The 16,157-nt window shown below is 33.5% G+C and overlaps 1 protein-coding gene across 1 annotated transcript in view; it reads right to left on the reverse strand.

The window, feature by feature from the left end:
• LOC140441120 (lutropin-choriogonadotropic hormone receptor-like) overlaps positions 1-15,873 on the reverse strand; it is a 127,871-nt gene extending 111,998 nt beyond the window's left edge. The window contains exon 1 of the mRNA XM_072531574.1: positions 15,492-15,873. The gene's annotated coding sequence lies outside the window, so the exon portion shown is untranslated. The remainder of the gene's footprint in view (positions 1-15,491) is intronic.
• Between the last annotated feature and the right edge of the window lie 284 nt (positions 15,874-16,157).

The following is a 16,157-nucleotide window of genomic DNA, read 5'->3' on the forward strand; positions in this document are numbered from 1 at the left end:
ATAATTTTATTTATTATAAGAGTTATCATTAACAGCGATATTGATCATAAAACTTAAAACCGCAACCAGCAATTATTCCATCTTTTCTGCAGAAATGGAAAATAAGCAAAGGAAGTAGTTAAAAAAAATGTATTTTAAAAATGCCATAATTAAACGGAAAATATTTGAATAATATCCAGATAGATAAATAGATGTGACACGATTTGACATCCTTCTGTATTCTTTCTAATCATTTGGAGTGCAAACATTCTTCTTCTTGTTAGAGTGTCGTCTCCCTACGGAGGTTTTATTTTTATTGACATCCCAATTTATTAAAATCTGCATTTTTTACAAAGTAAGCATTAAGTAATATTTATGTCGGTTAAACTATTGACATATGGCGCACATACACCTATTAAAATATGCCGGTGTTAATGTTAGTCTATTAAACTATTATTGGTTCTGGTTCTAATTTGCTCACATTAGATCACTAGGCACTTCACGTTTTAACACATGTACTGTACGCTTCTGCATCAAATTTCTTGCTAGGTAATTTGATGTATATTTGAGTTATATGAGTATATATATATATATATATATATATATATATATATATATTTAAAATCATTCTTAGTATTTTGGATTGGAACCTTTGTATAATTTCTATATTAGAATTTGCCGCTGTTCCCCACAGTTCTATCCCATAGGTACATACTGGCTGCAACACCGCTTTATATAGGAGTAATTTATTTTGAGTTCTTCCTATTAGCCAGTATATGTGGCCAGTATGCCACTTTATCTGGTGGAGCATGATCCACCTTCAATCGGATGGGGGCCTTTTTCAAGAGTCACAACCTCTCTCTTGATCTTGATACAAAAGTAAGAATGCTGCGGTGCTACGTCTTATCTGTCCTTTTTTATGGTGTTGAATCGTGAACCTTGAGCGAAGATATATGCAGAAAACTGGAAGCATTTGAGATGTGGCTATATCGAAGAATGCTTAAGATTCCGTGGAGAAACCGAGTCACAAATGAGGAGGTCCTCAGAAGAATGAATAAGAACCGAGAGATACTGACCACCATCAAATCTCGAAAGTTACAGTTCTTCGGACATATTATGCGAAATGAATCCAGATATGCTCTCCTTCAAGCCATCCTGCAAGGAAAAATATTTGGAAAACGAGGTCCAGAAAGAAGAAGAACATCTTGGTTAAAGAACCTCAGAATCTGGTTCAATACAACATATGTGCAGCTTTTCCGCGCTGTTGCAGATAAGATAAAGATTGCCATGCTGATCGCCATCATTCGTAACGGATAGGCACATCAAGAAGAAGAAGAATGCCACTTTATGTCTCAGTTGTTTTCTTTTGGAAAATATGTGTTTTCCAGGTCAGTTTTCTATCCAGATAAATCCCAAGGTACTTTAAATCATCTTTCTGTTGTATTAGTTTGCGGTTAATACATACAGGTGGGCATGTTCTTCTACGAGTTGTAAATGTTACATGTATCGACTTTTGCTCAGTCGGTTTAATTCTCCATTTTTTTTGACCATTTTTCGATTTCATGTATGTTATTTTGTAGGAGTTCTGATGCAATGTGTGGATTCTTGTTGGAGCATTCTTCTTCTTCAAGTGCCATCTTCGTTCCGAAGGTTGGCGATCATCAGGGCTATACGTATTTTCGAAACTGCTGACCGAAACAATTCGTTGTTGCTACAGCATAAGCAACAACGCATGTTGGAGCATAAGATTGCCATATCATCTGCAAATGTAGCTGTTGTTGTGGCAGATGATATTGGCAAGTCAGCAGTATAGACTATATACAGGACAGAACCTAGTACACTGCCCTGTGGGACCTCCGCTCTTATGGGTTGGAGTTCTGTTATTTCATTGTCGTATTTGACTCTAAAACGTCTATTTGTAAGGTATGACTTTAGTAGTGTGTAATAATTTAGAGGTAAACAACTCCTCGGCTTAAAGAGCAACCCCTGGTGCCATACCTTGTCAAACGCTTGTCCTATGTATATGAACATGGCCGAATAATATCTGGATGCCTCGAGGTCTTTATGGATTTTATTAACCATTCGATGCACTTGTCGAATGGTAGAATGTTTCTGCTTGAATCCAAATTGGTGAATTGGAATTATTCCCTTGTCTTCTGGAAGAGGTGTTGGTCTTAGTAAAAGGTGTTAGTAAAAGTTGTTCGAACACTTTGGAGAGCTCTGGTAGTAGGCTGATGGGCCGGTATGATTCCACTCTTTTTGGTGGTTTATCTTGTTTTAAAATGGGTTTTATTTCAGCTACTTTCCATTGTGGTGGGAAATAGCTGATTTTCATGATTGAATTGAATAATTGTATTAGATATGTATATCCTTTTTTCGGAAGCTCTTGTAATATTTGTCCTGTGATTAGGTCGTACCCTGGGGCTTTTTTAGGATTGGTCTTTAATCTTATTGTGGTTTTTATTTCACTTTTTAAATCTCTTTTTTCTTTTTGGTAATTTTAGCAATGTTTAATTGGCAATGAATACAGTTTTTAGGTGATTTGCAAATGTTTCTGCTTTTTCTTTTGGTATTTTAACCATTCGTCTTGCTCTTTTTTAAAGGTGGTATATCGTATTGAGGTCTTCTTAATTTTCTATTTTTTTTTATAGTAGCCTTCCATAGGGAGTAGTTTGTTTGTTAAGTTGTATCTAGTTGTTTTATGTATTCACTGAATTGTATATTCTTTTCCATTGCTATAATTTCTTTTAGCTTCTTTGCAGCATTGTTCAGCTGCGTTTTTGTTTGTAGCGATCTAGTTACTTGCCACTGTTTCCTGATTTTTCATTTCTGGATTATTTTCTCTCTTATAGAAATCGAAGTATATTCACTCTTCTTCTCATTGTTGCTGAATGTTGTTGAGCCCCAGACAGCTTATTGTATGACTGTGTTAAAGTATTCTACAGCATGTTCTATCTCTTTGTTGGTCTTTAGGGAAATGTTTAGTTGGTGTCTCTTCATCACTAGATGTTTAAAGATGTTTCAATTTGTTTTTCGGTTATGTAATACACGTGGTTTTTCCCTGTGGAGGATTTTTTTATTTAGTGTTATGCTCGGCATGCATATAGTTCTTGTTAATTAGTTTAGTTATGCCAAAATCCAGAAGATCATGAGTTTTATTTAAGTTGGTTGACCAGTAGGTTGGTTCTCGTGTTGTTATTACTTCTAGATTATTGTTGTTGATTGCTTTGTATAGCTTTCTTCCTCGGATCGTATCTAGTCTAGATCCCCAACGCTGGTGCTTGGCATTATAGTCCTTTTTTTCTTCTTCTTCTTTTTGTTATTTTATGTTTTGGAGTGCAATAAACCGCAGAGAAAGTAATGGAGACTGTCCAGTCTTCTACAACTATATTCGTGGCTTGTATATATTCTTTTGCAAAACAAGTTGCGAGATGATGCTTGATTGTGGTTTTAATAACGACTGCAGTGCCACCGTGGGCGGTTTTATTAGGATACATGGCATGGTAAACTGTATAATATGGAATTTTTAAGACGTTTTCTGTTGTGGTGGTGATTAGTTCTGTTTCTTTACCAACCCTCTTCAGTACTTTTTTATTTGTGATTCTATCAGTCCATGGTATTTTTATTACTCTGCGCTATAACCATAGTAAGAAAGCCTCGATTCGTTTTAAATTGCATTTTTTTAATGTACAAGTCTCAGCTAGGTATAATAATATTGAAAATATATAACATCATATGGTAGGTACGTAGTCTGATTTCCAAATTAAGATTTCTGCACGTTAGGAGTGGCTTTATTCGTATAGATATTCTTTAATTAAAATTAAATCTACCACAGTCGCTGAAAAGTACGTGAGCAATTCTTTTGAAATTAATATGAGCAGGATAATGTTCGGCCACACATAGCGAGTGTATCAATACAATACTTTACATTTTTTGTTAGTATTCGGGTAGGTACTAGCTCAGCCTCCTAGAAGTCCAGATCTTAACCCATGAAGCATTTGTGGGATAACTTTTAAAGAGTAGTTAGGCAAAATTATGGCCTTTTAAAACTGTGGTAGTGTTAAAAAAGGCCCTAATAAACGAGTGGGATTAAATCCCGCAAAACGAGATTGCTGCTACAGTCTATGTCAGAAAGAATGAAAGCTATTATTCGTGTTCGAAGAAGAAATACTCGATTTTAATATCCATATTTTAGAATTATTTTTTTTTATTTCGATTTGAAAAAATATTTTAATCGGGAATTACAATTTTTTTTGTAAATTTTTATATTTTGTTAAATTAATAAATATTTTGGAACTCGTTTTTTATTTTTTAGTTTTCTTTGTGAATACTGAAGATTCGTTTGACCAGCTGCATTAAGGGGATTATGGAATTGTTGCTCAGTACGTGGTTCACCTATACCAGGTACATAATTTGCTTGAGGTATTTCGGGTACTTGAGTCTTCGATAATTCTGGCTTTACATTTGGACTCATCTGAACAGTAGATGCAATAGGATGTGTACTTTCACTCTGTTTCATGTTTGAATGAGTAACTTGATTTTGGTCTGCTTGTATTGTTGTCTGGAATCCCCAGATGTAACCACTTGTTGACTATAGTATTGTTGCTGTGAATGTCCTTGAGGTTGATGAGACTGGTTCTGGCGGTTAGGATCACCCATTCCATTCTGTTGTTGAGCATAAGGGGTAATTGAATTATACTGTTGTGTTGGAGTTCATATTTAATGTGATTGAGGTTGTGTAAATTGCCTCGGATTCTCAAAAGCATTTGATGGTGGTATCAAGGAAGGATTATACTTAACTTCTTGCTGCATTTGTTGATGAGTATATTGCTGAGGTACAATAATTTGGACGTAAGAGATGCATTTGGACAACATTTGAGCCAAACAAATAATCAAAATCAAGGAAGTGTCCAACCAAATTATCATATGATGAATGCTTCTAATACTAATACATTTAATACTCAAAATTATAGTTTTCTATTGAACATAGAATAAAAATAATTATTGGAATTTAAAATTGTTCTATTCTCCGTTCACAAATTGTTGAGAGCACGAAATGTGCCTCAAACTCATAAAACGGTCGTAAATCATAGGCGTTCCTAAGGTGTTTATTTATTAAATAATAATATAATATTTTTTCTTCAAACGTCAAATAATGATGACATTACTTATCTAACTTGATCCTGTCAAAGTTTGATGTCTCCGCCGGCAGCAATTTTTTTTTCCCATTTCTTTACGGCGGAGGGAAAAATGTTGTCATGGCAACAATATGAAACATGTCACATAGCAACAATACAAATGTCATTAACAACAATTAAACATCATTTTTATTTATAGTAATATTAAAAGTACAATTAGTTAATGAGGCATTTTCAAAATTGAAACCGTGCAAAAATGTTCCCGACTCTTGATACGCATTGGTAATTGTTGATGATACTGATGGTCGAGAACAACTTTCAGCAATCATTTCCGATGTTGGCGAATCATGAGGGTTTAAAATTTTTTGAGCATTATCGTTCTTATCGGACTTGGAGGGCCCCAAACGTGCTACTGCATCATTAGCCGCGGACTCAATTTCGTTTAGGTTTTCCATTTTCGCACTAAATTTGCGCTTGCGGTTGCAACAACAATAAGCTGTCTTTAATAATTGCAAACAACTGTCAAACAACTGTAACCAGGGAGACGTAAATCCCACCGACGACTTAATTATTTTAATTTCTAACATCTAGACGACTTTGATAGTTGTCACAGTTAATTTCGAGTAAAAATAGCGTATGAATTGTACTATTTATGGTTGAAAATTGCTACGTTTGAAGAAAAAATAGTATACTTTATTCGGCAAAGAAGCGACTTTTCTTGACTTGCCCTCTATTACGCGCCTCACTTCATTCGGCGCGTAATATCGGGCGCGTCAAGAAAAGTCATGCCTCTCGGCCTCATAAAGTAATATACTATTAATACTGTTATATAAAATATTAATAATATTTTAATACTAATATATTTAGCAAAAAAACAATTAAAACTTTCACGGCTAATGTTGGTTATGATATTATATTAATAAAAATAAAAATTTAATCATTAACAATTTTGTAAATAAGAATACCTTATCTCTTTGGATATTTCAATATTAATCTTCGCGTTTTGCAATTCGTTGCAAGATAATTAGGATGGAATTCCCCAGATTTTTAATAATATAATGGGTATAAAGATGCCGGCTTTGGCCACGTGCCTCGTCTGTTCAGTTTATATTCGAAACTTAGAAACGAAACGTTGAAAGGGCGAAGTTATTACAAACGAAAACATTTTTTTTGTTTAGTACGTTTTTGATCGCATGTAATTTACGGCTCGTCGGTGTTTCCGGTGTTTCTACGGCAATAATTAGCGTCTCGAATATTTCTTTTGCGAATTATATGCAGTGCGTGAGTGATTTTTTATTCCATATACCTACGAACATATATGTACTTTTCGATCGTTCTCGTTTTGTTGGATTGTTCTGTCTATTCACCAAGAGGGAAGACTATTGTCCTGAATGTTCAGTCAAGTCAGAGACGACCCGGATTTGCCTCATATCGGACGAACTAAATTGTGGCAAGTTTTAAAAGAATTAAATTTCCAGTGGGAGAAATTTGTTAAGCATGGTTTGTTGGAATTTCAGTCCAAAAGCACTAAAGACTATCACGAGGAGATGACAGCTGATGTTTTCCAAGAGTATTTTGAGCAGATGATTGAACACATACCACCAAATTCAATTATAGTATTAGATAATGCACCTTATCATTCACGACTAGTAGAAAGACTTCCAACGACTGCGTGGAAGAAACAGGATATTCTTGACGGGCTGCGGAATGGACTTTTGAAAATTGCCCAGCAACACAAATCTAAGTTCAAGAAATACGTAGTTGACAAAATGGCGGAAAGGCGAAACATCACAGTCCTTAGACTTCCACCCTGCCACTGCGAAATAAATCCAATTGAACTCATTTGGACACAAATGAAAAGTTATGTGGCTAGAAAAAATATGTCATATAAAATACAAGCTGTACGTGAATTGTTATACGAGTCTTTACAACTTATTACATAACAAAACTGGAAAGATGCAGTAAGACATGTAATAGAAGAACAAAAAATGTGGGATCTTGATAACATAATTGATGCGACCGTAGAGACACAACCGCTACTTATTAACCCTCAAGACTACTCGGATTCCGAAGTTGATCCTATTTATTTTGAATTTGAATAGTTTTTTAATCGTAATTATATCAGGTAAGTAATAGTAGTTGTAATCGTAAGGTATTAAAGGGGAAAGGCGCAAAATGTCGCCTGTCAAAATCTCCAATGTGTTTTAAAGGCAGAATAAAATATTTATTAGATTAAATAAAAAGTTTCTTTTGTATGCAATATTTTCAATTAAAAATTATACTATATTTTCTCTTTTATTTTCACCCCTGTTACATAACATACTAAAATAAACATTGTAGAAGTTTTCAGGGACTTTCTGCCCTCAGTAATAATATAATCTTTCATTCTGCGTTTAAATTTTTTTAAAATATTTATTAGTTAAAAAATACAATTTACATAAGTACAATTTAAAAAATATATATTTATTTAGTTCAAATAAATGTTTCAATCATATACTCTACGACACTGGTCGGTCATCTATAACCATTCAAAATATATTCTAAATATATATAAACCTATTCAAATACCCTCGTAATAGGATTATAAGGTATTGTATTCCTTCAGATACAAGGTGGGTTAGTCGAAAACATCTTAAACCGTCAGTTTCAGGTTGGTTTTTACTATTATATCGTATTACCTATCCTCTCTGTATTTCAGTTCTCTAATTAGGGTTAAACTTGTAGTGAGCTATCTACAAATTGCGAACCAACTATAATACTTTTTAATTTTACTTAAAATACACTTAGTATCCGAATAATTTGGCGGGACAGTGTATTCGATATGTCGCAGGAATATTTTAAAACGATCTTGTTATAAAGAAATAGGCAAAACATTCCACAAGAAAATGCGTGTGAAATAGACAAATTGAGACAACTGCATCACTTCATTCTCTATACACAATTAAATCAACTTAAAAAACCTTATATTAGTTCTAAATCAAAAACTATATTTATAAAAAGTATAGTATTGCTTAGTAATTGTTTTGAATGTTACCAGATAACATTCAGTATAGAAGTGTGTTTACAATAAATATAAAATCTAGATTAGTTTCTTCAAAACCAGTTATAAACTTCTTATCTATATTTCGACATATATAAAATTATTCCAGTACGAACTATATCTACTAGATTTGCCACACATTTCAAGCTAATTAAAAAAACTAATTTAACGAATTGTTGTATTAAAATTGGTGTAGTAAAAATATAAAAATCAGTAACTTTTGGCAGTTTTGATAATAATTGCACACCTACACATATATTTTGATTTAACCTTTACCAATGCAGGTTCCATTATTTTGGATTCCTGATTTTCACATTTTAATGCTACCCTTGAATTCTTTTTCGTCGCTAAACTATTACAGTGAAACTTCTCCATAGCGGACACCAACGGGGGAATAATTGTCCGTTGTGCAGAGGTGTCCTTTGTGTAGAGTTATCGCTTAAAATTGAAATAGAAAAAAGGTTTCGATTTTCTTGATCTTTCATTATACATTTTCTTACATATTTGCATAAGCATATAGAGGAGAGTAGTACACATTGACACATAGTACACAATGAAATACTGTTATTAACTAAATCAAATTTGCCGCCACATTGCCACTAGCGCTTCAACGGATACTCCATAATGCATTGCGTCTGCCGACAGTAGTTCGCTTTGATATTCGGAGTAGTAAACATTATACGACGTGTTTTATTGTTTTGTGTGCCTGAGATTTAAAAACTGAAGCGTTTATAAAAAGGTATGTTGCCTATAAATAAATAGTTTTCATTTTCGTATATATGTCGTTACAATACTTGTGATGAATGCCTTTTAACCTATAAATATCGTTGCCAATAATTGCCGGGTTTTCTGTTTACATCCAACTGAAACTTTAAACCTGTGGTAGTACACATTGAAACATATAGTGGTGGTACACAATGACAGATGTTTCATTGTGTACCATACTGAATCATTCTATAACAATGGCATTTTATTGCAGGTGTACCATGGTAAGGAGGAAGAAAGAAAGATCCAGAGCCAAATTTACAAGTAAACAAATGGCGGCAGCAGTCACAGAGGTTAAAAAAAATGGAACTGCACTTCGCGTTGCGGCAGATATGTTTGGCGTAAATTTTAGCACATTAAGGCGATACGTTCTAAAAGAAAAAAATGATCCAAATGCAAAAATGGAGCCAAATTATGCTGTTAGATTAGTATTTAACACAGAGCATGAGACGTCGATGTGTGATTATATTAAGAACTGTAGCAAAATGGCTTTTGGGTTGAATACTCTAAAAGTTAGAGAATTGGCGTATGACATGGCTGCTAAAAACAATATCACTATGCCAGACTCTTGGAAGGCCAACAAATGTGCAAGCAAAGATTAGTTAAGGGCATTTATAAAAAGAAATTCATCATTAAGCCTCAGAAAGCTAGAGGGTGGTTCACTGTCAAGGCTTACTTCATTTACAAAACCCAATGTTGACCGGTTTTTCGTAAATATGCAGCAAATATACGTAAAATATCCATCAATTGTTGAAAATATTCGCATTTACAATTTAGACGAAACTGCTACTACGACTGTCCTAAGACCACATAAAGTTGTGGCACAAAAAGGTGTTAAACAGCTGAACCAGTGCACAAGCGCCAAAAGAGGATTACTCGCTACTACTTGTGCGATAATTCGAGCAAATGGAATATTTCTACCTCCGATTGTTTTTCCTCGTAAAAAGTTTAATATGATTATGCTAAATGGTGCTCCACCAGGAACATTAGGACTAGCTAATCAAAGTGGATGGATGACCGCCGAACTATTCACACAAGTACTAGATCATTTTATTAAGCATACTGGTGCTAGAAAAGAAAACCCGTGTTTATTAATATAGACAATCACGAATCCCATATGTCTCTGGAAATAGCAGAAAAAGCAAAAGCTAATGGCATAATAGTTTTAACCTTGCCCCCACATACAAGCAATAAGATACAGCCTTTGGACAAATCAGTTTATTTTTCCTTCAAAAACTATTACAATAGTGCGTTTGATTCATGGCTTCTTAACCACCCCGGCGTTCCTATGACACTGTACCAAATAGCAGAATGTGCTGGTATTGCCCACTCAAAATCAATGACACCTGAAAATATTATGAACGGCTTCAAATCTACAGGTATCTACCCTTTTAATAGACATATTTTTAGGGAAACTGATTTTCTATTATCGTCAGTTACTGACAGACCGATTAATGATTTTGAAAAGTATGGCGGACAAAAAGCTATGGTTGTATACTAAGAGATTCTACCAATCACGAAGAAAATGCATTTGTATCTTCATCTTCAGTTAATACAGCTTCTACTTCATCTAATACAACCCAAGAAACTGAACCGAACTCAACTCTTGAAATACCTTCGACATCAAAAAGTTATTTTATTACTCCATTCGACATACGGGGTTTTCCTAAGGCCGCAACCAGAAAAAATTCAAATCGTAGACGGAAATCAAGGAAAAGTGTCATTTTAACTAGTACACCAGAAATGAAAGACCTTTCTTATAAAACGGAAGGTAAGAAAACTCCGACAACAGCAGCAGTTAATAAAGTGAAACCAAATATCAGTAAAGCTTTAAACACAAAAGCCTGTAAAAAGGACTCTTCCAGAAAAAAGACCAAGTCAGGTGAAAGTGATTCAGAAACAGACTCCGGAAGTTTAGAGTTGGCCGACTCTTCAGATGATGAATTAAGTTCTCCTATGATGCAGGAACAAAATGATGACTTAGAATCTTACGCAATTGCTGAAAATACTGAAATTTTAAAAGACTTTTTCGTGTTAGTGAAATTTGAGAAAAACATCCAATATGTCGCCAAAATTTTGGAAATTGTGAACTCTTATGAATTTAAAATTTCATATTTGTGAAGAAGCACGAAAGTTTCCAATTCATTTTACTTTCGAGATGTTCCTGACATTCATATGGGTTTGAAATCTGATTTTGTTATGTTATTGCCAGCACCCATATATACAAAAAACAAACGACTATCTTGCTATTATAGATTTGGTTTGGAGTTTAACAATTTTATTGTACGGTAACTTGAAGAAATATTAAACATTTTTTTGTATTTAATAGTTGTTTTTAATACGTTTCATTGTGTACTACCTTATGTTTCAAACTGTACCACCGGTGGTAAGTTACTATTTATATTTTACTTATAATAACTATCAAATTTGATAGACAAATGCACCCAGATAACAAAACTCTAAATGGAGATTTTTTCGAAGATTGCATTCCGATGTTAGAGCACATTTCCTAAAAAATGAAACACTCTCCCCTACACAAATGAAACAAAAAAAATTCTAATGTAAAAAGGTAGGTATTACTTTTTAAAAAAATCGTTAATTTTGGTGCACAAATTTTTTTTTGTTTAATTTACTAATGTTTGTATTTTGAGAACGATTTCCGAAGTTGATTGAAACGTCAATAAACTTACTTTGACCTTTAATTGTGGCTTATTCCCATTTAAATGGTAATTACTTTAAAATGCCACAAGAAAATAGCTTCAGAACAAAATTCAGAGTGTAGTAGGAAAGTTTCAAAACTTTCAATAAATCTTCTATACAATATATGTAATATTGATTTTAAATTCTGACAATTTCGTGATACTTCTTGGACATGTTCTTCTAAGTAGCTACCAGGTAGAAATAAATATTCTTGATAAGAAGTTTAAATGGAGATAATAGAAATGGTTTCTTACTATTTCATCCAGTGGAAGTGGCTGTAGGGTTAAAAAGATTCAACCGTTCTAATCTACAGCAACATTCTACGAGTATAGTAGCGAGAGATCAAGATAATTTTGAAGATGAATTGCTAAATGAAGATATTACTGAACTTTTTGAAGTTGAAGATGTTTAAACTAACCTTATATAATATTTTAGTGTTATGGAAAAACCTGAGAAGAATTATTACATATTTACATTTTATTAAAAGAGATATTAAAACATTATTGTGATTTCTTTGACAATTAATTACATATCGGTGTGTTCCGAAATAAATTTTACATTTATCTTACAGATAAGTAACCGCAACATAATTTGACGTGAAAAGACGGGTACATTTTATTTTATAAATAAATGTCTATATTATATCCTTTATGTCATCGTAGATGACAACTGATTGGATCCTCCGTCGTATGGTGATGGACAAAATCACTAGTAATTGTATATTTTTCTAAATGAACGTAATACACATTATCAGTTAAAACCGTATTTTTGTTTGACTTCGACAGTGATTCAAATATTTTTGAATATAGAGTTTTGTTTATTAACTTTTCCGGTACAACGGACCGTTGAAGTTGAAGCCATTGTTCTTGAAAAGTTAAGTGTAATACGAAACAATTTATAGTAGGCTGTAGAAAATGAAAATAATGAATAATAATAATTGTATATGCAAAATGTGCATTTGCAGATGATCCTAAAACTAAATAGGAAAAAGCACACTCAATGATTACAGGCAAAGATAAAATACTGACATTAAAGGTAGAGAATGACAGCATAAAACATAAATATTTAGAAGTAAACGTCCAGTCGAGGAGACGACAACAATGACATAAAACTTAAAAGAATAAAAGATGTAATTCAAAGAAAGAATCAGTATTCGCAATAGAGCAATTAGAGAAGAGCTGCAGGTTGAGCATATTATAAATTACATAGAAATGCTAACTAAATAACCTAAAAATCATCAACGGATTCTGCAGACATAAAAATATTCATAAATATACATGGGCGCAAGAAACACGAAAGCTGAAATCGATAATAGACTACGTAATAGTCAAACAAGATACCACAATAAAGATAAAAGATGTGAGAGTCAGAAGAGGAGCAGAATGTGGAACTGACCATAAACTACTGACAGCAATAATGGGCATTAATTGGAAACATAACAAGACCCCCTCTACAGAAAAACCACACTATAAGAGAAAAACAATACAATATAGAACTACTCCAAGAACTACACAAACAGCGTCTAGACCAAAAATTACTAGAATTCAGATACGGCAACATCGAAGAAATATACGAACACATAAACGCGAGTATAAAACAAGCACCATTCGAAGCCTTGGAGAGAAAGAACATGTAACAAATGAACAGTACTATTATGAAATAAATGAACCAACAAAAAGAATACCTGAAAAAAAAGAAACCATACAGAAAATGGCTGACTACAAACAACGATGAAGTTTATAAAGAATATAGAGAAAAAGATAGAGAAGTGAAAAAACAAATAACATAACAAAAGAATGAAGAATGGGAAAGAACCTGCTTAAATATTGAAACATACATAGGAGGTACAAGAACTTCGGAGTCATGGAAAGTACTGAGAGGATTGAAACAAAACTCAAAAGAAAAGATTAAATTGGGAGATATACAGGACAAAGAATGGAAGGATTATTACAAGGAACTGTTAAAAGAGCAAAGACCACAATTCATTGGAAAAGAAAACAAGACGAAGCAGATCCCCACAACAAGAAATAGAAATAACAGATAGGGAAATGGGAACGGTCATAAAAGCAATCAAAAATAAGAAAGCACCGGGATCTGGAAGCATCTCACCTGAGCTTATAAAGTATGGCTCAAAAAAATTACACCGGATGATAAAATATATATTTCATAAAGCCATAAATGGAGAACAGCTCCCAAAGGAATGGACGGACGGATATATGACATCTATATTTAAGAAAGGAGATAGAAAATGATGCGAAAACTACAGAGGAATAAGCGTAATATCATCAATAGGAAGATTATATGGGAAGATACTGCGAGAAAAGATTGAGCAAGCGATAAAAGGCAAAATCGGGGAGGATCAGGCAGGCTTCACGCCAGGAAGACCACATATACACACTGGAATAACTGTTGTAAAAGAAAAAAGCAAAAAATAGATATATACATTTGGAATTTGTGGACCTGAGAAAGGCGTATGACTCTGTACTAAGGTCAGAACTATGGGAGGCAATGTACAAATTAGAAATACAGACAGAACTCATAGAAGCTACAAAAACTCTGTATAAAGAAAATAAAGTGTCCATTAAAATGAGACCAAGAATCATAGTAGACTTCACCACGACAAAAGAGCTCCTGCAGGGTTGTTCCACATCTCTAACCCTATTTAAAATATACTTAGAGAAAACCTTGACTACATGGAAAAGAAAATGCGAAGGCATGGGAGTACCGGTACGAAACGAATACCTATATACGTTAAGCTTGGTAAACGATCAATAATTAGTGATTGCATAAGACCAAGAAGACTTCAGTTACATGCTGAAGAAACTACAAGAAGAATATACCAAGGCTGGCCTAGATATTAACCTCGCGAAAACAGAGTATCTATCTACAAAGTATAAATTCAAATACTTTGTTTATAATTACGAAAAAGGCAACAATAAAGGAAGAAATTAAGCAAAGATTAGAACAAACAAGAACAGCAATCCGACAACTTAACTCAGTATGGTGGGATAGACACCTAAATATGAAGACAAAAACACAGATTTATAAAACATTAGTGCGAAGTATTATGACATATGGGGCTGAAAATTGAATTATAAACAAGAAAAACAGCAGTAAGGTAGTAGCAACAGAGATGGAATGCCTGCAAAGATGCTGCAGAGTAACAAGAATGGATAGGAGAAGTAGTGACGAAATAAAGCAAAGAACATCAATAGAAACAGACATACTAACATATATAGAACAAAAAAGACTAAAGTGGTATGGACATGGAAGAAGAACTAGCGACAGTAGATGGATAAAGAGAATACCCGAATGGAGCCCCATAGGAAGGAGGAAAAGAGGATGACCCCGAAGATCCTGGAGGAACGAAGTAGACGACGCCATGGGTAAGAGAGGCCTAAACGATGGAGAATGGGACAACAGAGAGACATGAAAACGGTTGAGCGAGGGAAGGCAGTGAATACTGTAGAATCCCTGAATATATATATATATATATATATATATATATATATATATATATATATATATATATATATATATATATATATATATATATATATACATACATAGAAATGCAACAACTAAAGTTGTTCGAATACTTAGTAAGAATGACAAGCAATAAGTAAATAAATAAATTTAGCAAACTGAAATGTAACAAAAACATCAAACGGAATTCCCGGAAAAGGTGAGACGGGTGGTAATGAAGGGAAAAAGTTGACAAGAAGAAGTAGTATTGGCTAGAAATAAGAAGTTATGGAAAACATTTATTTATAATTAACTGAATGTTAACCAGCGCAATGAGATTTTTTTATATATTATATTAAATTGGATTAACTACTTAATAACAGTTTGTTATAAATCTCACTTACCTCAACTTAATTGAATAAAAAATATTCCAGTACGATATCTAACACACTTGTAGTCGACGAAAGGAGACACTAATTCACCGAATTATCGCATTGAAATTGGAAGAGCAAAAGTATGGTGCTAATAAGTTTTTCATTGGGAGGATGCGCCTGTGGTTTTAGCGACGCAGATTCACACACACCACTCACGTTCTGACAACTTTTTCGGAATGTTCTTTAAAAAAATACGCGCGGTGATATAAAGGTACGCGTTTTTCATCTTGATATTACATCAAAAGATAAGCAGAGGAGTGTTTGATAATAATAGAACCAATTGTTGCTGTTAAAACCGCAATACAGCTATAAATGAAACAATTATTATTGATGGAATTTCAAATGTATTGAATGTCGTACTAGTTTAAATACTAATTGAATGAATAATGCGTTTTCTATTAAATTATTTATAGAAAAAAATTATTCGCATTCGATTAAATATAATACATATCAGCGATAACACTTTAAAAGTACATATTAGCGATTACATAGATCAACAAACCTAAATTATCTTCTAAGGATTCTTCTTCTTCTATTTCTTTTGACGTGACAACGTCTTAAATTAGGTTGTGGCTCGGAGTCATTCATGAAAAAGTGTAACGCCCGCTCACGTCTGTTACAGTGAGTCACCGAACG

Source organism: Diabrotica undecimpunctata, chromosome 5, assembly GCF_040954645.1.
Source record: "Diabrotica undecimpunctata isolate CICGRU chromosome 5, icDiaUnde3, whole genome shotgun sequence".
In the NCBI taxonomy this organism is placed as follows: Eukaryota; Metazoa; Arthropoda; class Insecta; order Coleoptera; family Chrysomelidae; genus Diabrotica; species Diabrotica undecimpunctata.